This window comes from Hemicordylus capensis, chromosome 3 (assembly GCF_027244095.1).
Source record: "Hemicordylus capensis ecotype Gifberg chromosome 3, rHemCap1.1.pri, whole genome shotgun sequence".
Classification (NCBI taxonomy): Eukaryota; Metazoa; Chordata; class Lepidosauria; order Squamata; family Cordylidae; genus Hemicordylus; species Hemicordylus capensis.
In genome coordinates, this window is record NC_069659.1 from 78,434,196 (window position 1) to 78,456,368 (window position 22,173).

The following is a 22,173-nucleotide window of genomic DNA, read 5'->3' on the forward strand; positions in this document are numbered from 1 at the left end:
GTTCTTCCAGCTCAACTCCTGTGAATACTTTATTTCTTATTATGTATCTTCTCTGGTCTGCTAGCCTTTGTTCTGTTATTTCTGTATCTGGATGCTTCTCTTTCCAAATTTGGTACATTCTTTTTAAATAACCTCTTCTAGTTGGACTAGACTTGTAATAGCAGATCATTATTTCCTTGTTGGCATTTTTCGTATATATTTTTCGGTTAAGCGATGTTTCTTCCAGTAGCTTTGCTGTCTTCAGCCCTGGTTGCTCAACTGAAGATCCTTAGTCCTGTTGCCCACTTGCCACCAGATGTCCAGGGACTCCAGCACCTGGCACGGTCCTTGTTGACCCGGGCGACGACCGATCTGGTATAGATTTATTAAAGTTACGTCTCACCATATTGTTGATGGGAGAGGCACTCTTTGTCTGGCTCCTCTGGTGAGATCTGTCCAGTATGGTTGGACCTCTGGCATAGCTCTCACCTTCCTCAGAGCACACAAAACCCACAACCACGCCAAGGTGGTGGTGGTGGTGGTGGTGGTTGTTATTAATTTGATTTCTATACCACCCATCCAAAAATGGCTCAGGGCGGTTTACACAGCGAAATAATAAATAAATAAGATGGCTCCCTGTCCCCAAAGGGCTCACATTCTAAAAAGAAACATAAGATAGACACCAGCAAGAGTCACTGGAGGTACTGTGCTGGGGGTGGATAGGGCTACCCTTTGTTTAAGGGTAAAGGCTAAATTTATTTAAGTTAGGTTTCTTAGGTTTCTTATTTAAAAGAAAACTTAAATCAATCTGCGCTTTCCCTAAGAGAATGCTCTTAGAATGTGGAATGTCTAGTATTTTTCACTACTTATGCATCTATTCAGATATAGTATATTTGAACATATTTATATTCATATGCATGTACATACATGCAGACATACACACATACATTTCTTTGCTTTAAAGAAGAGAAATTAACACAGGGCAAATATTTACGGTACATACCTGTCCCATCTATAATAGCAAGGATGTAAAGATAGTTTATGGCACAAAACTATTGTTAATAAATGATTATGGACTTGCTTACCTGAAGGGTTTGTTCACTGTATTACATGAGTGAGCCTCACATTTTGTACACTCTCCTTCCTATTCTCCTTCACTACCTTCTGTTCTTGCATCCTTTAATTTCTTCCCTCACTTCCTGAAAACCATTGATTGTCATTACATTTGAATTATCTGGTTTGAGCTTGACTGTAACCAGAATCAGAACCTGCAGTTTGAATGTTTTCAAATACAGTGCAAAAAGTAAGAATAAATGGGTCTAGAGATGGATTCAGTGCAGGATCTAAGATGCTTTCAAGTGGGTATGTCTTCAGGATTCTTCTAATGGTGGAAAATAAAAGAGCCTGGGGTCAAACCATAGTACTTACCCTCCAATTCCTAATGGTTTGGGGAGTAATAGCAGGAGAGAGGGCATGCCCTCAACTCCTGCCTGTAGGCTTCCAGCAGCATCTGGTGGGCCACTGTGTGAAACAGGATGCTGGACTAGATGGGCCTTGGGCCTGATCCAGCAGGGCTGTTCTTATGTTCTTATTAGGAATTACCCTCCAATTCCAAATGAAACAGCAACCCAGCAGGTAGGATTCCTGAAGCACACATCTTTCCTTTGGCTATGCAAATAATAAAGAGAACTATGAAAGGAACCATTCTTATCCTGCTATGTTAGCACCTCTAGGAAAGCACCTAAAAAGGTTAAAAATGAGTGGGTTTTTTGGCTTAAACGTAATTCGGAAACCATGTTGCACAGGAATAGGGAAATGTAGTCTATTCCTTTAAGCCATAGGCTGGTGGTAATAGTGAAAACTTAGCAAATTTAAAACTTAAAATTAAATTAATAGCAACTGACTGATATCCAGATACTTCATGGTTCTGCATTGATAGTGTGGCCAGAAATAAAGGCCTATTCATGAAACTTCAGGTCTCTCTTTTATAGTCTCCTTGTGGCATAAAAAATGGGAACAAGTAGTTTCTATCTCTGTTTTATAAAATATTATATGTTTTGTACATAGTGTCTGGATTTGCAACAAGTATATGGCTTTCAGAATAAGAAAGAGTACATTGCTTTTAATAAAGCAAAGTTGTTGGTATGGAACTTGAATGTGGCTTAGCTGGAAAACAGGGTTAAGATGAAGGCTTTCATAAATTCAAGTGGCTTTCTCTGCAGACTGCTTTGAAGAAGATTGCAGCAATATTGCAATCTCAGTGTTGCTTGTGGTGTAGTTGTGTACATCTATAATTTGTGCTAGATATAATCAGAAGCTAATAACAGCAATAGGGAGAGGTTGGGGAGTAGCTTGAAGAGATCTAATATATATTAGGTACTAGGCAGGGAAACATCTAGGGAATGCTGCATTGGTCAGGAAAGGGGGGGAACAATGCTTTAAATGATAAATGTGTATTATAAAAAAACTATTTCAGTTCTAGATCCATTTAGGTGTGCTATGGTACTCATTTTAAGAGCAGGCGAGTTTCCTAGGGCTTTAATTGCTACATTTAAAAGAATGTCCCGGCTCTCTGCCCACCCCCTTTCAATGACAAGGAGCCAGAGTCAGCTGTACAAATGAACAGGCTTCATAAGAATCAGATTCACTTTGGATGACTCTTCACATTCCCAGTCATCATTACATTTAGGCAGCACAACTCCATGTCTGGTTGATGGGCAGAGAAAGTGGGCAGCTTGCCAGGTAGACGTTTCCATGGCTCCCAACCCCCAAAGGTGATGCATTTTTCAGCTAATTCAATGAAGAGTGGGCTGAACTTTGGGTATAAACTAGACAATAGCTGCCTTCGCAGTATCAGCAGAATGGTTTATGGGAATGCACTCTACATTTGGCAGAAAAAAACCATGTGACCTTACGGCTGAGATTTTGCGATGGTGCCAATGGAGACTTAGAAAGCTGCACCCATCCTGACTCGTTTCTTATATGAGCTCAGAAAATGGTGGATCTTAATACTTGACTTTAAGCAGACTCAGAAAGCAGTCAGAGCCTCGGAGCACAACTTTGCCTTTATTCTATCTTTTTTTTGGCAGGCCACCAGGAGGCTGTCCCTTTCACGCCTGATAAAGTCTGTTGCTTATCTCTCCAAATAGATGAGAGGGGATGAGAAAACCTAAACCGAATATTTAGGATTTAAAAACTGCTTTTGAGAAGGACAACTTCTAAAGCGGGATGTTTTTGTAGTTTACGACAGCCCTTCTGATCATCTGAAGAATAAAAGTTACTAGTGTTTTAATGAACAGGCGTTTGAGCTGGACAAACCCGACAGCATTGAACATGAGATCATTGCGAACACAGTGTAACCAATTGGCACCCTGCCTTTTTGCCCCTTTGCTTCGGCAGATTTGTGAAATCCTCATTTATAAAATCAGCACAGGGGTTCAATGACTTTTTATCCTGCTTTCTTCTGCTTCTGGTCCTACACAGGAGATTGTCACAAGGATTGGTGCAATTTTTGCGCAGTGCTGTGTGCCTGGAATTCCAAGAAGAAGAAAAATGAAGACAGACTTCCTGGTCCTTACTCTTGGATATAGCAGAAGTCAAGGAAGATACAAAATCTGAGTTTGTTGTCCGTGCCAGAGTCTGGAAGAAAGTCAATTGACTTGTTCACAAAAATAATAAGCAACTGGCATGTCTAACAACAGGAGCTTTCAGGATGAGTTAGGGCTTCATAGGACATAACTAAATAAGCTGAAACAATTGATGTATTTAAAAGTGATTTTATTATTGCTTTAAATAACATGTTGCACTGGGTGATAAAGCACCTTTCCAAACAGGTATAGCATATATTTTTATTTTGTTTTACTTTTGTTTTTGACTCTCTCCTTTTGAAGCTGAAATGCTTGTATTTATTTACCTTACCGGACTTGACCAATCACTCTGCTTAAAACGATCTTTTTGTTTCTTCCATTCTTTCATACTGCTAAGAATACAAAAGTAATCAATGGTTCAAGAGTGTTATGATTAGTCTTTGGGTCAAAGTCTGAGTACCAGGGTAATACAAAGTCCTTCTGGATTATATGTATTCAGTAGAAATGTTGGCTATCTGTGATACTGGCTACATAGGGCTGGCTCCTAAGTGACACAAGTTAATTTTCTTAAAATATAAGAGTATTTTTATTCATGCATCATACAACTAATAGAAAGGATTAGTATTGTCAGCCTGTGGTTTAAAACAAGGTTATAATTCCACTGATGCATTTGAAAACAAGAATGGAAGTTTTTCAGATTTCTATATAACTGCATTAAAAAGAATTGTGTCATAAGGGCAAAAATAAAAAAAAATCTTATTAGAACTTTCATACACCAACCCCATTTTCCTTTTAGTAACAGTGTCTGTATTTAATGTTTAGTAAAACGGCACTTGTCCAAGAATAGTTGGCGGGGGCGGGGTGGGTACTGTGAGGCCATGCAGACTCAATATTTGTTTACGAAGGGGCAGAGTGATTCTTGGCATCAAGGATAATACCACACCAGCAATCAATGTTATCACTGTACAACTTTGATATTTATAATCAAAATTCATTTCATCTGGTGTTTTTGGACAGAAATTGTTAAGATCTATGTGTCATATTATAGCCTTTCTACAGTTTTCAGTCATGTCTGTCTCTTTTGTAAGAAAACAGCTTCAGCTGTGGTTCAGATTTACAAAATGTATTTTAATTTCTACATTTTTAATATTGTAAAAAGGCCAGTTACAAGGAACATATGCCAGGTAGATGAAGTCAAAGTGTTTCTAGCCGTTTCTTGTGTAAAATGTAGATTCCAAAATACTGATCTGAAGTTCACTTTTCTTTGTTCGTTGCAAAGAACTGTGGGAAGCAAAACAAAAATCATGCACAATGACAAATATAAGACCTTAACTCATATTTATTCCAATCTATTAATTAGCTCAATTGGACTTTCTTTCCATACTTGTTATGGTAGAGAATAACTGAATGTTGACATTAAAATAAATATACCAATAGTTCTTATTAATGTAATGGAAAAAATAATTGTTCTATAGAATTAGCAGTAACTCATTAGAGTTACTGCTTTTGTAACCAAATCAACCAGCATGTTCCAAAAGCTTTATAGTTTATTGTACCTCTTGCTAGTTTTTTAGGTAGGTAGGTAGACAGACAGACAAACACACATGACTTTTAATTGCTTAACAAATTAACTTTGCCAAGTGTCTTTCAAGGAGCATCGGAAGTAGGCTATCAGGATTTCTTTATACTGACTATGATGATCTCTAAAATCTCTAAAACATTTCCTATTGCAGAATATTTTAATGTTGTATTTCTTAATTTTGTTATAGTGCTATGAAAAATTTAAATGGAAAAGAAAAATGAAGAATTTGGTCTTGTAAGAACTGAATGAAGGTAATAAAGAACTAAGTGCATACATGCATATTTTCATACTTGTGTTGTGTTCTTTTACTGTTTTTAACAAGTCCTCTCATATTTTAATTCAATACTCACATATGAAAGGCTTATTATATAATAATTGTTGAAAATGCTGATGGTTTCTGATGCTTTTAATTTTCCTTGCAGTTTTTATGTAAATATTCTGTTTTCGTTTATCTCCGTGAAAAGTCACCACTCAGATTAGAGTTGCTTGCAACCTTAGAGTTAAAGTGACTCAAGCAATGTGAGTTTTTTTTCACAAGTAGTGTGCAATACAATGGATTTTGCAGAGTAAGCATATTTCCATACTCATTTGTGTTTCTTGGTAAGGTGACAGATAAAGATTTTCCCATGGTAGTAACCTGTAACAGCGTAAGTTGGTATCGAGATTCAAAATTATTATTTTAAAATATATTATTGAAATAATTTAAGGGTTAATAATTCTAGGAGTAAGTTTTAATTATTTGGATCAAGCAGCACATATTTTTATAGTAAGATTGCTGCTCCTAAAGTGAAGAACACTGTTAAAATTTCTGTGGAATAATAATGGAAATGCTCATAGACCTATAGGGTATGAAAATTATTCTCCAAAAAATATAGAATATCCAGCTCTAACTAGTATGTATGCATGAAACATACATACTAGTTGTGTATGGTTAATATTCTAAACATACACAACTAGAGCAATTTTCTTTCTAAATTTCCAAATAATCCAAATAATTATCTGTAAATATTAAACTAATAACGATAATTGCCAGAAACTAGTTTTGTCTGATTAATATCTACAGAACTGGTATGTCATGAGACTAATCTGTGAAGGGCAATGGATTTAAAGCTATATGTTTAAAGCAGATTTATTGAATTATGATTTTTAAAGAATAAAGATATAGCTCCTTTCCTGAAATATCTCTATGATAATAATTGAAACCATGTTTGTAGTTTACTTAGGATTATCCATATATTTCTCTACACAAAGATGATAATTTGTTCAGTGTATCTGTCTTCACCTGTTGATACTTCAGAAAGGTTGTTTTCTGCGTACTATATTAGTCCTCAAATTTTGAATCTGAAAAAATAGTGTACTTTATGAGAGCCACAGAATAATTTTTTTAAATAGCTAACAGTGAAGGCACTGGTTGTTGTTGTATGAGTAAATGTTTCTGAAGTTTAAGTAAATATTGCCTTAATCACCATTACCTTAACAACAAGTACCAGCATATGGTACAAAGTTTGTGATCTGCAGATCTTTTCATCTGGAGCAGAAATGCTTAGATTCTTGTGCTTGATGACTTTTCAGCTTTAGAAGTTTGATTTTCATTGTGTTTGTAACATATTGTTCATTCCTCAGCAACTTAATTAGTTTAGTGTATTTTTTTAAATATATATTGTGAGACTAGAGAATCATGAAGAAGTCCTCTGGAAGTTGCTACAAAAGATTGTGGACTACTTCTGCTATAATTGGTATATGTGTGTCTTTGTTGTGTAGCTTTGAAATATTCCAAACCTATACTGTCTAAATATGGGGTTTTTTTTATTCTTTCTCTGAAGTGAATTTAAAAGTTGTTGTTCATCAGCAAATATGCTTAACAATGCTGTGTCCTAACTTGCTTCCACACTACTTAATCTGAAAGGTGATGCTAGCTGCTGGTGCCAATTGGCATAAACCCGTAGATCCGATCTTGTGGTGAAGTATACTGCACAAGCTCGCTTCTATGGGTCTGTGTCATTCTGGTGATCTGACAAAAGTGTACATAGCAAGCTGCAACAAGTTTACCCTGGAGGGGGTGGGAAGAGTATGTTTCCTGATCTTCAAAGATAACAGATATTATTTTTCAAATTCATATATTCATCATGTCACTGACATCATTGGGTGTACATGGCATACATGTTCACTTGTAAAAAATCATTCTTATAATACTTCTATGGGAATGTATATAGATATGCTAAGAAGTTTAGTATGAGTATTGACTAATGATAGGGGCTGAGATCTAGCAAAGGAGACAGGCAATTTGGCTTTCCTGTTATCACCTATGAAAGTTGAAACTGCCCTTGAATGAAGGACTTGCCATTCCATAGCTGGCAACAGGAAAAAATGTCCATGTGCACACCGAGCTCTGGACTGTGTCCCTCAGCTGCAATCCCACAAATATTTACAAGCACTTAAATCCCATTTACAAGCTTGCATGATGGTAGAAAAGAGACGTTGCAGCATATCTGCCATGTGCCCCCAACAGTTGAACATTGTAACATTTGAAGAGGAGGCAAGTGTCTGTAAACACATGTTAAACAAGGAGCCAAGAATAGTGATTAGTTAAGGCTTCTGTATATATTTCATAGTGTGCTTGCATCCACCCCTTCATTTTAAATAGTACAATGTTTGTATAACCATAGAAACACTCTGCTGTGTTCACCATGAAAATTCAAGCATCATATTTAAATATAATGTGAAATGCTCCTGGCAAGTCTGGCAGATATATGCCTTACATACCTCTTTTATTTGAATACACTTCATATGTATTTTAAGAACAGCTTGTCTTTTTGTTTTACTCTTACAACTGAAACAAGAGTAAATAAGACTGTGAGACATATACAAAGAAAACAAAGAAATGCAAAATCCTCAATAACCCTTCCATATTCACATTACACATGCTGAAAACTGATAACGGTTAAGTGCTTGTCTTATTTGAAAGAGCTGGAGAAGATGAGAAGAAGACATTGCAAGCTGTGTGCATCCGGGTTGAGGTAGTAGGTTGTATGGTTTAGAGTTACACCCTGGGAGTTAACTGTACAACCTTCTAGCTTTCCTTGGAGCACACTTGAACCATCGAGGAATTCATCATCATTTTAATCTGATAAAGCAAACTCTGTGTAGTAAATGTATATAGAGTACTCTAAGGCTTTATTGATGCTCAGATACTCCCCATTACATGATTATTTCATTTTCAACTTATTAGAAATGATGCTAACATGGTTTCCTAATGGACTGTGACTACACACCACAGATATTTGAGAAAGACTGATGGATACTTTAATTACATTAACAATAAAGTTGAAAAGTTGACTTAATCACTACATACATAAACTGTAAAATATTCATCCTGTACTTTTTCTTTTTGGAGTTACCTGAAATATTTTAAATTTGATGCTTTGTTATTGCTCTGTAACTACAACCCATATAGAAAACTAGCTCCGTATTAGACCAGTTCCATACAGGTCTGCTTCAACAGAGAGAAATTAGTAAATTAAAACATCAGAACAGAGATTCCAGAGTACAGCCTACAAAACAGTCTCAATCTGAATGTGTTCACTCAGGTTCCAGCTGCCTTTAAATTTTCTTCCAGCTGTGTAAGATTGATGAATATTCCTCATAAGGCTGGGAGAATATTTAATTGTCCCTACTCCTTGGACTGGGGTGCCAAACCCATGGTGTCAAACTCCAATAACAATTCCATATCACATGACTGGAGTGCAGAGGCACTCTTAGGACCAGGCCACGGAGATCTGCCCCAGTCCTCACTGGAGGCCTCAATATGCTCCTTCCTTCCATATGGTGGCAGACTGCAGCCGCCCGCGGCAGTCTCCCTGCAGTCCTTCTCTCCCCCACCCCCAGACAGTGATGGCGATGACAACCGGAGAGTGATGTTGGGCCTGCCGTCCAGCCCAGTGTCTCTAAAAATATGTGAGGTAAAAATATGCAGGTGCACAGTTGTGAGAGCTCATCACAAGCTCATGACATCATGGGCTTGCAACGAGCTCTCACAACTGCTCAGGCGCACCTCACAGTTTGTTAGAGACACTGGGCTGAATGGCAGGCCCAGCGTTGCTTTCTGGTTGCTGCTGCCACCAGCAGAGGGTGGGAAGAGAAGGACTGCTGGGCTCACTCTCACCCCAGGCAGCCACCCCCTCGGCCGTGCGGCATCTGGAAGTATTTTTTAAAAGGAATGTTCAGCGCGGTGGGATGGGCGTAGGAGGCCCCCCAAAGTAGGTTTTGGGGGGGCTCACACTGGGGGCTCTTGTGCAGGGGGGGCTTGTGCTGGGGGGCGGACTCCCACCAGGGGTGGTCCAGGTGCCAAAATGACCTCGATGCGCCCCAGCTGGGGTGCTGATCTTAGGACTTTCTCACAAGAATTGTCATTCCGGGACTCATGTGATTAGCATCCCAGCCCATATCCTGGTGTTCTCATTTATGCAGGAGCTCACAGATAAAGCTCTCCCACATTGCAGGACAATGGCTGATGGGTTATTCTTCAGCTAATCAACATTGAAGGTTCAGTTCCTGAATGATGTATCTGTTGCTGGATTAAGTTGCATGTGAGGAATGAAATGTTTGCTCCTCTCTAGTTACACATCAGGCTTGGATGAGTTTCTATTCTGCATTTTTTCTGAGAGGCCAGTTTTTAGTTTTGATTGTGTAGGGTGTTTTGCTTTGTTTTTACAACTGGTAACAGTGTTGCCCCACTGGGAGTGTGAATTGATATAGTTCCACAAAAGATTATATCATGTGAGATTGTTCTTCATGTGTCTTTGTCTCTTGGCCAATAAGAAGAGTATTGACTGTGTGCTGGTCCAAGAAGGAAACTACTTGGGACACAAAGAGGTCATTCACACAACTGGGTGGAGCGGGGGCGGGGGAGGAGGCGTGTTTTATTCACCAGATGAGCAAATACTTATTTTGGGAGTGCAAATTGCATTCCCATACAAGCAGCGCTGTATGGCACAGAGTGCAACTCCAAAGGCTGGAATGATGCGTCCCGGCTTCCAGGAATGCCACAATGCACCACACACCACATGTGATGAATTGGGGGGTCCCCCCAAGAGACAGGTCCTCTAGGTGCCCGTCTCTGCATCCAGGTTTGGAAACAGCCCATGCTTGTGCATGAGCAGGTAGCCTGGGTTAAGGGAGTGCTCACTCTCTTAACCTAGGCTAACAGCCAGAATAAAAAGACAGGCTATGTGGTGCTGCCCCACCAGGGTGAGGCCCGATCCCAGCGGTTTTCACGAGCAGCCTCATCCAGGCTGGGGTGCCAGAACAGCCTCAGTGACTACTTGAATTAAGAGAATTGCCCAAGAAGTACAGCTGAGGTTTGTCAACAGTCAGCAGTACTAAGGGTGTTGTCATCCTTGGTTCCTTCCTACTGTATTGGTCAGTTGCTTAGTTTTTAGTTATCTGGTTTTTGATATGTATTTTCACATAGTCACGTTAGTCCTGTTGTGCACTTCTGATGCTCTTTCATATCTGGATTAATACAAAGCCCTTCCCAAATATAAAATATACAAATTATAAAGAGACATCTGTTACTTGATTGCTGTTTGAGTATGCTAACCTTTAGCTAAACAATACAGAAATTGGTCCACCCCCACTAACACAAAAGGGATTATCTTTTCTATTTTGATTCAAAACATAATTAAGAAATCACTAATGTGGCAACAAATCTTTCCATTCCCATACTATTAATCTTGAGGTATCAATAATTATGGCTGACCTGTTAACTTCACAACTGTATCCCTGTGCAGACATTCTAATTGGGTAGGCTGTACATATGGTGGTGGTGAGCTGGATTTTGCCCATTGCCTCACATCTTGTTGAAACTACATTTTTCATATTCTGTCTGCAAAGGGATGTATGCATGTCTGTCTGCCTGTCTTGTCTGTCTGTCTTACTTTCTTTTTCTTCCCTTAACACACATTACCCCATTTTAAACTTCCAAAGTGGCTTAGAATAAAAACAATACAAACAAACAGAAAGAATTTAAAAGCACAGCTGATAACAATTCAACATCAAAGAGAATTAAAATCTGAAAAACCTTAGCAACCTAAAAGGCCCCATCTCTCATCACCACTTGTGTCTCCTCTAAGTGAGAGAACTTTAAAAGGGGCTTGGGCAAATTCATGGAGGACAGGTCTATCAATGGGTACTAGTCTGATGGCTAATGCCACCTCCAGTCTTAGAGGAAAGATGCCTCTAAATACCAGTTGTAGGGGAGTAACAGCAGGCGGAAGGGTATGCCCTCTGCTCTTGCTTGTGGGCTTCTCAGAGGCATCTGGTGGAAACAGGATGCTAGACTAGAAAGGCCTTGGGCCTATCTAAACTTGGGGATATTTAACCTGAAAATGGGTTGTAGGTCACAATACCTCAGCAGGTCTACAAGAAAGAAATGGCCCCTAACCCTAATCTGGAGTTATGCTTTTTATTCTTCCTACTCCCAAATATCCCCATGGTAGGAAGGACATCCTACTCCCAAATATGCCTGAGGTAATATTGTATGGCTCCCAACTTTTCCAGTTTACCAAACCTACAATCATTTAATATTTCACTTTCAGGGAGTGCAGTGGTGACTTGTATCATGATTCACTGAGAATGTGAGCTACAAAAATGAACATTTCAAATCCCACAGTAATGAGGAGCCATACTTCAACATCTCTGTTCTCCTCATTTCAGCTGAAGGGAAACACTGTGAGTGTCCTAAAGGCAATCTGGGAGCTGGTCAAGTGTATTCTACAGGCCAGTTTCCCACAATAATCAAATCTTTTGTTTAGTTTCTTGTCAGCTGTTCTTGGGCACACACTTCTTGGGTATACCCAATACCATTGCCTGCTGTCCATCCAAGCCAAATGCAGATGATAATCATAATTCATTTGTAAATGTGGTTGCATCTCTGGTGGTACGTCTGACATGTTGTGTCTCATAGTGCCTACACAGGTCAGTCCCTTGCTAAGGAGAGCCTGTCCCATGGAAAGAAAGTTACCCACAATCTGATGGCTATATGGTTCAGATGAACACAGCCCTTCAGCAGGAATGCACTGCCCTGACATCACTGGTGGATGTGCCCATGCACTCGTTAATTGCATGAGGGGCATGCTCACCTGACATATGCTCCAACAATGTTTTGGAGTGCACGTAGAGGGGAGATTCAGCTGAAGCAGCCCCAAGTGTTGCCCATGGCTGTACACATTTCTCCACATCTTGCAGGTCTACTTGTTGTTGTTGCAGCCCTCAAGCTTGCTTACCATGGTCAACATTGCCTGTCAGTGGGTAGGATGTTTCTGTATTACATCAGCACCATATTTTCAAGCTCTACTTCTTTGGTTTGCTTGGCATGTGTTGCCAGAAGTGACAGCACCCTGGAAACCTAATAGCTGCTCATTAACTATTAGGTCAGATGCAGAAATGTAGCTGTGCTGCAACTGTTGTACAAAGCAGAGATCAAGATACCCCTAATGGTGCCAGCTGGGCAATCACTCTTCTCTCCTGTTATGTGGCTTTGTCATCAAACCTTAGATTACTTGCTCAGTCAAACCATCTCAGCTGCATCATGGCACAGAAGTAGGACACGCACACACCCACACCCATGATTGGCATGAATCATACCACTCAGAACTAGTAGACAAAGATACGCTTTCAGTTCTGAAAACATATTAGTTCAAGGAGGTGCTTCCATTGGATCATAGGAATAACATTGGGACATGGGAAGCTGCAGCCTACTGAGTCAGACCATTGCTCCATCCAGAGAAAACTGTCTATTCTTATTGGCAGTGATTCTCCAGAGGTCCAGGCATTTGAAGTCCTCCCTCATGCCCCACCCCCATCTCAGAACTCCAGGGGAGAATGTTTCTTCACTCACTGCCTCCTCCTGCTGGGACTAAACTCCTCTTTGTCTGGCTGTTCACTGGAGTATCCTACCTCAACACTATTTACCTCATCCCTGACCTGTGCACTGATACTAAATACATTTATTTCACCCACACATCCTTCAAAGGCCTCTCACTTCCTCCTCCATTTCCAGTCTCTACCCCATGCAATGAACCTCCTTGCCCATCCTCCTTTTGGTGTTTCCTGGACCTAGTTCCCAATATCCCGGATCCATTTCAGGCATCAGAATCTCCATCTCACTGTCATTGTTCACTGGCTGCTACACTAGCGTCTGATGAGTCCTGCCATTGTCCAACTTCCTTTGATCACTTGACCATCACCACTCACTCTGGCCAGGTCTCTTTCTGCTTCAGGGTAGGCCTGCGGAGCATGACAGGACTGCACCACTCTGGACAACTTCCAACGTTCCTCACCCCTTTCTGGGTGGGTTAGGCAGAGGGTGTGGTGTGAGGGACTGATGGTGTCTCTGATTGTTTCACATGCTATCCCTTTGTGCTCACATGTGATGTGGGCAGGGTTAGTGATGGACTGACTGTGGACATTATTTTGCCATTTCTGCTTGTCATGTAACCCTAATCTCAGTATCTTAACTGTCAGATGTGTGTGGTTCAGCATAATGCTCAGTGCCACACATCCCATCTCTACATCTTCTTGCTAACTCCAACTAGAACCAAGTTCTAATCCCCTGCCCTTTTGGGGGCTGTATCCCACTAAGAGAAACAGGAAAAGACCAGAGACATACTGGTCTGTATGTAGACCTGGCATATTGAAACTGACATGTTGTGACTACTGCTTTTGTGAGCCTTTTGGCTTTGTTGTAGTGGCTAAAGTTCCTGCTTCTACATAGTCAGATGCTTCTGCATGGCTTTGTTGTGGTAGCTAAAATTCCTGCTTCTGCATGGTCAGATGCTTCTGGGTGTTTTGCTTGTTCCCAACACTAGGTATGACATTGTGGAAGGGGCTGCATCTTTCAAGGACAATTGAGCTTGCCAGGAGAAAAAAAACCTGATGTTTCCAAAGAGAAACAGGATGTTCTCTCCCATCCCCAAAGGCTTAACATGGGAATGGGATTGAAACTACCGCACCATAGGGAGTAAAATAATTTTGGGGTGGTTTTTTACCCTGTGTCCTAATTTTTATTAATAACATAAATATAACTGGTGAGCAGCCATACTTGTAAATGTATTGTATACCAGAGTGCAGGTAAGAGTGACAATAAGGGCATAGCTGGGAGTGCAGTTGCTTATTTATGCACCTTTATGCAGCTGGGGGTGGAAATCTACTCCAAATTCTGGATGATGGTTAAGGACCATTAATACTCCAGTTCATGTAGACTCCAAATATATAAATGCCCAGATCAATATACTGGCGACACTGAGGATACATATAATGTGAACAGCATCCACATGCATTGTGGTACACATTGGGTTTCTCTCTGCAGATAAGAACTTGAACACATGTAGGTGGGGCATTAGCTAGTGCTAATGAAAGTAATCCAGATCACACACAATCAGTACATTTAGACTATCTACGTAGGGCACAGGTCTCTTTTCTTTTAGCAAGTGTGGCAACATATCAGTGATGTTCTCTGAGCTCAGACTTTGAGAAGAATTCTTGGATATCATAAAAGCTGTCAAGAGGGCATGCAATCCCAGAAGTCCCAAGAGCAGCTTTCCCCTCCAAGTTCTCCATCCTTTTTGCCAATCTCCCTGTCAGTCCGCCAACATTTTCTTACTGGTTTTGGCAGTGGTAGAAACAGCAGCAGCAGCAGTGGCACCACGCAGAGAGGAGAGAGTTTTCTCCTCCTCCCAAAAGCTTCCAGATCCCAAAGACTACCATTCCTTTGCTTTGGTGCTCTCCAGAGTAGTGTTTCAGATAACAATGGGGGAGGAGAGAAAGCCTTCTAGTTCCTCTTTTATCCTGGGGTGCTATGGGGAAGAGGAAAAAGGTCTCAGTTCCCTCTGCACAGAACTCCTGCTTCTCCTATTACACCATTACTGCCGAGAAAGGGTGAAGGCTGAATAATTTGTCTGAGTTGGCTTAGAATCCATGGAAAGACCTTGGATCATTTCCAGTCTAGTCCATGGCAAGTTCTTTAGGGTTTACCCATCTCTACCCACCTGTGTAATAAAGCAAAAGTAAGAGTCAAAATTTGATCTCAAGCACTTTGCCAGCCTTTCCCCTGCTTAGTTTTTGGCCGATTTTCTTCAGCTTTGCCTGTTCGTTCTGCTGAGGAGGTTTTGGCTCTATTGTTGCCTGTAACCACTACTGGAAATGCTGTTTTTCCAATTCTTTTTATTTAATGATGTATTTATAATGTCCTAGAGCCAGTTCAAAATATTCTACAAAAAGCAAATGATCCAGTGTTCCTGTTTCAACTTTATAGATACTTTGAATCCCTGAAATCGTGCAAAGAGGCATTAATGTGTCTGAATGAATTTCAGCATAAAAACATATGACAAACAACAATATCAGGGAAAAGTCTAGGCAGGTACTCTTCTCCCAGATATAGATGCTTTCCACATGCAGAAACGTTTAGGCTGTTTTTACATATGTTTTTTTGAATTTGCCTATCGGAACATAAAGTATATCCAGAATGTATAAAATATACCCAAATGTATTTTTTCTTCCACATTGAAAACATTAGGGTTGCACGTTTTGTATTTTTACTGTTTCGATTTGTACCAAATCCGAATCAACACCATTTTCTATTTTGTCCGAAATTAAGCCTTCTGAATCACCCCAGTTTTGTTACGTATCCAAATTAATCCAAATCCAAATCTGAATTAATTCAGATTAAAAAATGGGTCACATGCTGAAAAGAGTGGGTGGGGGATATAGTGCCCAATGAGTGGAAGCTACCACAAAAATGTCAAAGGAATTGGGCAAACTGCTGATTTTTGGTGAATTGTTGAAGTTTGCACGTCTTTCAGATTTTCCCCATAGGGTATGATGGAGGTTTCAGGGAAAGTATAGCTTCACATGGGGGGTGGTGGTGGTTATGTGGCCCAGAGTGGAGTGTGGCAAGGAAGCTACCACAATTTTTTCAGAGGAATTTGGCAAAGGGCTGATTTTTAAAGAATTAATGAAGTTACGCGTCTTTCAGATTTTCCTCATAAGGTATAATGGAGGTTCCTGCAGTCCCATAACTCCACTTGAGGGGCACTGGGGTGGCCCAGAGCAAATGGCGGTGGAGTGCACATAGGATGCCAACCACCCACATGGCTTGCCAACCCATGAAGTACAGGGTTTTGTTGTTCTAGAGGTGTTCTGAGAGTAGATTCTCTAGTAGCATTTGAGAGTGGATTCATGGTTTTTCATTTAAAAATCTCTCATTTGCTACCAAACTCAACACATCAGAAACAACAAAGCCCAGTACCCCAATGGGTTAGCAGTCCAGGGGGGTGGTTGGCACCCTCTGTGCACTACATCACCACTTGCTTTGGGCCATCCCAGTGTCCCCCAGGTGGAGTTATGGGGCTGCTGAAACCTCCATTATTCCATATGGGGAAAAATCTTAAAGATGCGTAAACCTCAAAAATTCCTAAGAAATCAGCCCTTTGCCCTATTTGTAATCTGGGTGCACCACCCTTGGGGCACTGCCACCCAACCCACTGTTTTGCCCCTGAAGGCCCACAAGTTGAAAGAGTGAAGAGAATGATGAACGACACTTAATTTTTTGGCACAGTTATTTGAGAATTTTGCAGCAGGTGTGAGCCTGTCCCTGTGGCACTAGCACAGCAGCACAACCCATTTGTGGATTCAAGCAATCTTTCAATAAAAACACTCCCTCCCCATGGAACAGTGACCACAGGTCATTTGAGATAGCAAGATAAACCAATGAGCCAGCATGGTGTAGTGGTTAGAGTGCTGGACCAGGACCGAGGATACCCGAGTTCAAATCCCCATTCAGCCATGATACTAGCTGGGTGACTCTGGGCCAGTCACTTCTCTCAGCCTAACCTACTTCACAGGACTGTTGTGAGGAGAAACAAGTATGTAGTACACCGCTCTGGGCTCCTTGGAGGAAGAGTGCGATATAAAATTAAACCCCTGCTAACTGGGCAAAAAGGCACCTTTTAACATGGTGATACTCTTTATTTAGCAGGGGGAGAGTAACTGGCCCTATCCATCCCCAGCACAGTACCTCCAGTGACTGTTGCTGGTGTCTGACTTATGTTTCTTTTTAGATTGTGAGCCCTTTGGGGACAGGGATCCAAATTTATTATTTTTCTGTGTAAACCGCCCTGAGCCATTTTTGGAAGGGTGGTATAGAAATTGAATTAATAATAATAATAATAATATAACAACTGACAATAAAATTCAGCCATCCCAGGTCCTTGGGAAGGACTTGATGTCTGGATAAAACAAACCAGTCAATAACACCTGTCTGTGTAAACAAGAAATAATAAATGTCAAAAAAAAAAAAAAAATAAAACTGCCTTGGTACTATAGAACAGCTTCAAATGTTCATTTAACTGAAGTAGAGTGAGTCATAGCCCAAACAAATCAGCCTACTGTTCAGAATTGTTGAAATTTATCATCACTGCATTTAAGAAAGTGCGAAACCATGGATCACGGTTACAAGAAAGACAGAAGCAACTAAGATTCCTGGGGATGTCAATAGATTGACAGGGGTATTGCCCACCCCACTCCTTTTGTCTCCTGTAGTCCCATGTGGATGACCTGTCCCTGCAATGGCAAATGTTGTGAACCACTGGCTTAGACATCATGTCCCACCAAATTACACTGTATTCTAAATTACATTAGACTGCTCAACTTGGGCAACAAAACTTAGACACCACTATAACTCATAAAAATCAGAAGAAAATCAAAATAGCTCTTCAAAAGACCCCTGAACAAGTCAAGAGATTCTTTCCAAACGTTTGGAAAGAAAAACCTGTGTAATTTCAGAACTTTTCTAACCAGCTTCTCAAAAAGCTTCTGCACACAATTTATACCATGGCTTTTAGCAAGAGCTTTGGAATTGCATTGAGCTCCCAAAGATATTTGAGTATGTCTGTCTCAAAATGCTGTCTTGCAAATCCCTTTGCAAGGTCAGTTTGCATTTCAATCACACTGAATACAACACATACTTAACTAAACCATTGATGCTCAACAGCTTTTTGCATATCTTATCTTCTACTAATCACTCAGTGCCACAGCTGGAGTGGAGAGAGTCAGAGAAGTCAATTTCAATTGCAATGCTTTCCCAAAGAACAAAGCATTCTGTCCGAAACACAGTCATTTCAATTTGGAAACAAAGATCTCTGTTTTTTAATTCTTGATTTTGTTTTGGTTACAAAACCTCTGAAATTGCCATTTTGGGGCACAAAACATTTTGTACCCAAATTGAAATGCACAAGCCTAGAAAACATTCATATGTCCTTCAAAGAGCATGCAAGAAGTTAGGATCAAACTAGATGAGATGGCATTATATGAAGTCAGGATTCCAGATTCCCTACCTAGGGGATAGGGCAGACAGTTCAGGGATGAGACAGATGGGAACACCCTATAACACAGACTCTGGCCAACTCCATGCTGCTGGATCCTCCACCCCAGAAGAACCAGAGGAACTACAGCCAGAACCTCTATCATGGCACGACAGGGTCTTGTTTTCATCTTCTGACTCACAGGACCTGCTAGTGTCCCCACTCCCCACAGTACTGCCAGACCTAACACTTAGAAAACTAAGCAAGGCTCATTTAAGGAGCAGCATCTTCATCAGTGAAGGATGAAGCCAAATCATTCTTTCTGGACAGCAGCCATACAAACTGGCAATCTGCTGTAAGCAGCCGCTGGAGTCACATCCCTCTTTTGTTGCTAGACCTAGCTCTAATGGACTCCTGCTTGGAGCTTTCCAAGCCTGATCCTTTGGTCCTTGGAGCCGTCCAAGGTCTGTGTCCCTCTCAGATATCTGCATTGGCAGAAACCTAAGCTTGGCCTAGAACCGATTTTTAAGATTTTTTTAAAATCTAAAGGGCAGCATAAAATGGTTAAATGCTGCCACCTCCTACATCACAGCACTGAAAGAATTCAGAGCCTCTTAGACATTAAGAAACTGTGAGAGAGCCCATTTCAGATCACTGAACCAATCACAGCTTGTTGCATCCAGCAGCCATAGAAACTGGCAATCTGCTGTAAGCAGCCTTGTTCACTGAACCAATCACAGCAATCCTTGTTGCATTTCAGATCACTGAACCAATCCTTGTTGTCTTGTTGCATCCTTAGTATCTCAAAGAAAAATATTCTTGACATAATATCTACGACCTAGATTCTGAAATGCTGTACTCCCATGAGGACTTTACTATGTGTTCTTCATAAATGTCTGAACTGGCTCTTAGATTAGGTCTCAATTGCTGTCTTCTTGGCACTCTGTATAGTACGTACACTGTACCTGTACTTGTTACACAAGCTCAAATATTTATATCATTGTTTTCTAAAGGACAGGGATGACCAGAGGTGCACCTAGGTAATTTTGGAGCCTGGACCTAAAGGCTTTTGGAGGCCCCTCACACCCACACAAACAGTATTTTTAACACATTTTAATGCAATCACACCACTTGGGACAGACTAAAAAGGATTTGGGGGCCCCCGGTGGAGGCCCTGGACTTTGACCCGAAAGTTTCCAACATCATGCAGGAGCCACTGAAGGCTCCTTTCACCGGTTCATAATATGTTTACAATAGAGTAATTTACAAGTCTATTTCACCTTTTCATACTCAGTTTACTTCAGTAGGTCTCATGCCAGTGCTGTTGTTTGATCAAGAAGTAGTGGATCTCCTTAAAAGTTAAGACTGTAGGGACATTCTGGATTTCTCCCCCTGCATTTAGAAATGATGCTATTTTGTTAAGAGACATGGGTCAATTTTACTAGTATGGTTTCGTTACTAAGAGTTGTGCTGGTAACACAGCTCAGCCATAAACACTTTTAAAATGGCTTTATAAACAATGTTATAGGTACTTTGAATCACTGAAACAATTCAAATAGAATTGCCAAATCCAGATGGTGAAAAATGTTGATATCCCTTACCAATAAATTGGAAATTGGATGCTTTTCACACACAAAAAGTCTCCAAAAAGTATCCACTTGGCATCAAATTTGCATGTTTATTGGTATAATATATATGCATATTGGAATTTTTAAAATAGATAATTTGAGAATAAATACAGCTTACCACTGTGAAGCTGATAACCTGGTGAGCTGTATGTCTGCTCAGTCTGCTGTCAAGGCGCAGAGTTCTCAAGACCCTTGCTTCTTAACCGTAAATTCATCTCCTGTTTTAGGTTTACAAGACACACTGTCCTCCTCTCCACGGATCACCCAGCCTTATCTCCCCAGCCAGGCCAAGCCTCTTGGCTTGAGGCAGGATAGCCAGCAAGCTACTGGGCCAGCCTCTTGCATGATGGCACAGCAGTGTGTGCATAGACTCCCACTTGCTTGCTGTTCTCTACAACTAAAACATTATAGAGTGCTTTTCAAAAGAAGGTTTCACAGAGGTTTTCAAAGAAAAATAAAGAATAAGATGCTCCCATATCCTCAAAAAGAAATGAAAGATAACACCAGCATCAGCCGCTGAAGGATTGCTGTGCTGGGATTGGACAGGGCCAGTTGCTCCCTCTTTAATAAACAGAAAAGATTTGCCACTTAAAAAGGTGTCTTTTTCTCAGCAGGGGTAGCTGCTAATTGAGTAAAGTCAGTTAGCTAACTGAGTAAAGTTAGTGAGAGAACTGCTAACCTCTCACTGCTGCCCCCACATGAAGGAAGCAACCTGCACCTGTTGGGTCTACCTATGCGTGCTCTTGCATCACATGGCTATGTAAGTGTGTTCCCTCTATTTTTTTTTTCATAAGTAAGCAGAATGAGGTTGGTTCTGAGCAGCAGTATCAAGACAGTATATATACATAAGCATTATTATGGGCCACTATAGATACAACAGGGAGAGAGAGAGAGTGATTGATTGATTGATTGATTGAAGGAAAGAAGTGTATTTTATAATTCTATTGTATTTATAAAATAATATTTATGCTATCTATAAAATTGGATTTATAGCTTTATAGTGCCAAACTAAGTATGCTAGCTTTTGGTTTCAACCCAAGCTCTTAAAATTCCATAAAGACAAAATTTATTCTGTCTGCACTTTTCTGAAAGTAGCGTCTTCTTGATATGGCTAGGCTCCTGCTTGCTCTACTCTAGTATATTCTCTGTCACTTATCAAAATTTGATAATTCTCGGGGAATAGTGCTAGATTCATGCAGTAGACAAGATCTGGAATAACTGGATCACATAAAGAACAAAAGTCTTCAAAAGCATTCTTTTTAATAAAGACTTTTCTTTTTCAGAAAAATTCCAAATATCTTATTTTAACTATTATTGTTCTCAGCAGATTTTTAACTCTCTGTCTGAGGGGAAAATTTCAGAAAAAATCTACATTTCTGTTTTGAAAGGCCGGTAGCACAAAAGTGCATAGAATTCAAGCAATTGAATCCTTATTGAGTGGGTATAAGGACTACTGTGTGTCCAAAGTGGTAACCCCCTTTCAGATTGCTCACATACATTATTATTAGTAAGCTTTACAACTATTAAGGAAAGCAAGTTATTTCCCCTATATTATTGGGATTTAATAGGATTTTTGATGTGACTATGTAAGCCATGGCTTTCAAGAAGCTGTCCATATCTCGAGTCATATATTGGGTGTGATTTCCCAATAAAATGAAATGATTATTTTTTTAAAAAAATGATATTACTTTTAAAACCCTCTTCTTTGTCATTTTTGGTCACTATATGCTTTCAGTATCCTCCAAATATTTAGCACAGGTGTTCTAATATCTGTTTTAAGGTTACTTCTGATTCTAACAGGATGCTTTACAGTTCTTATCTAAAGCTCTGAGAATTAAGACCTTTCCCCACTTCTTTAATATAAGAAGTCTAAATTTGGGTAACACTTGAATTCTTATCTGACATCCTTTGAAAATATGACCTTACTTTTTAAGATTTTGTAAAAAACATAGATGTATAATTTTTATAATTTTTTTTAAGAAGAAACATATAGAAAAGGAAGTTGTACCAAAAGAGGAGTTAATTTTTTATCAGATCAC

At 40.1% G+C, this 22,173-nt stretch overlaps 1 long non-coding RNA gene across 4 annotated transcripts in view; it reads left to right on the forward strand.

Annotated features, from left to right (window-relative positions):
• Positions 1-22,173, forward strand: part of LOC128350672 (uncharacterized) — a 232,020-nt gene that overhangs the window by 163,163 nt on the left and 46,684 nt on the right. For 3 of the 4 annotated variants that reach the window (XR_008319376.1, XR_008319377.1, XR_008319375.1), the window contains one exon: positions 5,336-5,399. This is a non-coding gene — a long non-coding RNA (uncharacterized LOC128350672). Of the gene's footprint in view, positions 1-2,667; positions 3,813-5,335; positions 5,400-22,173 lie in introns of those variants that run through there. The other variant, XR_008319378.1, reaches the window with a different exon arrangement.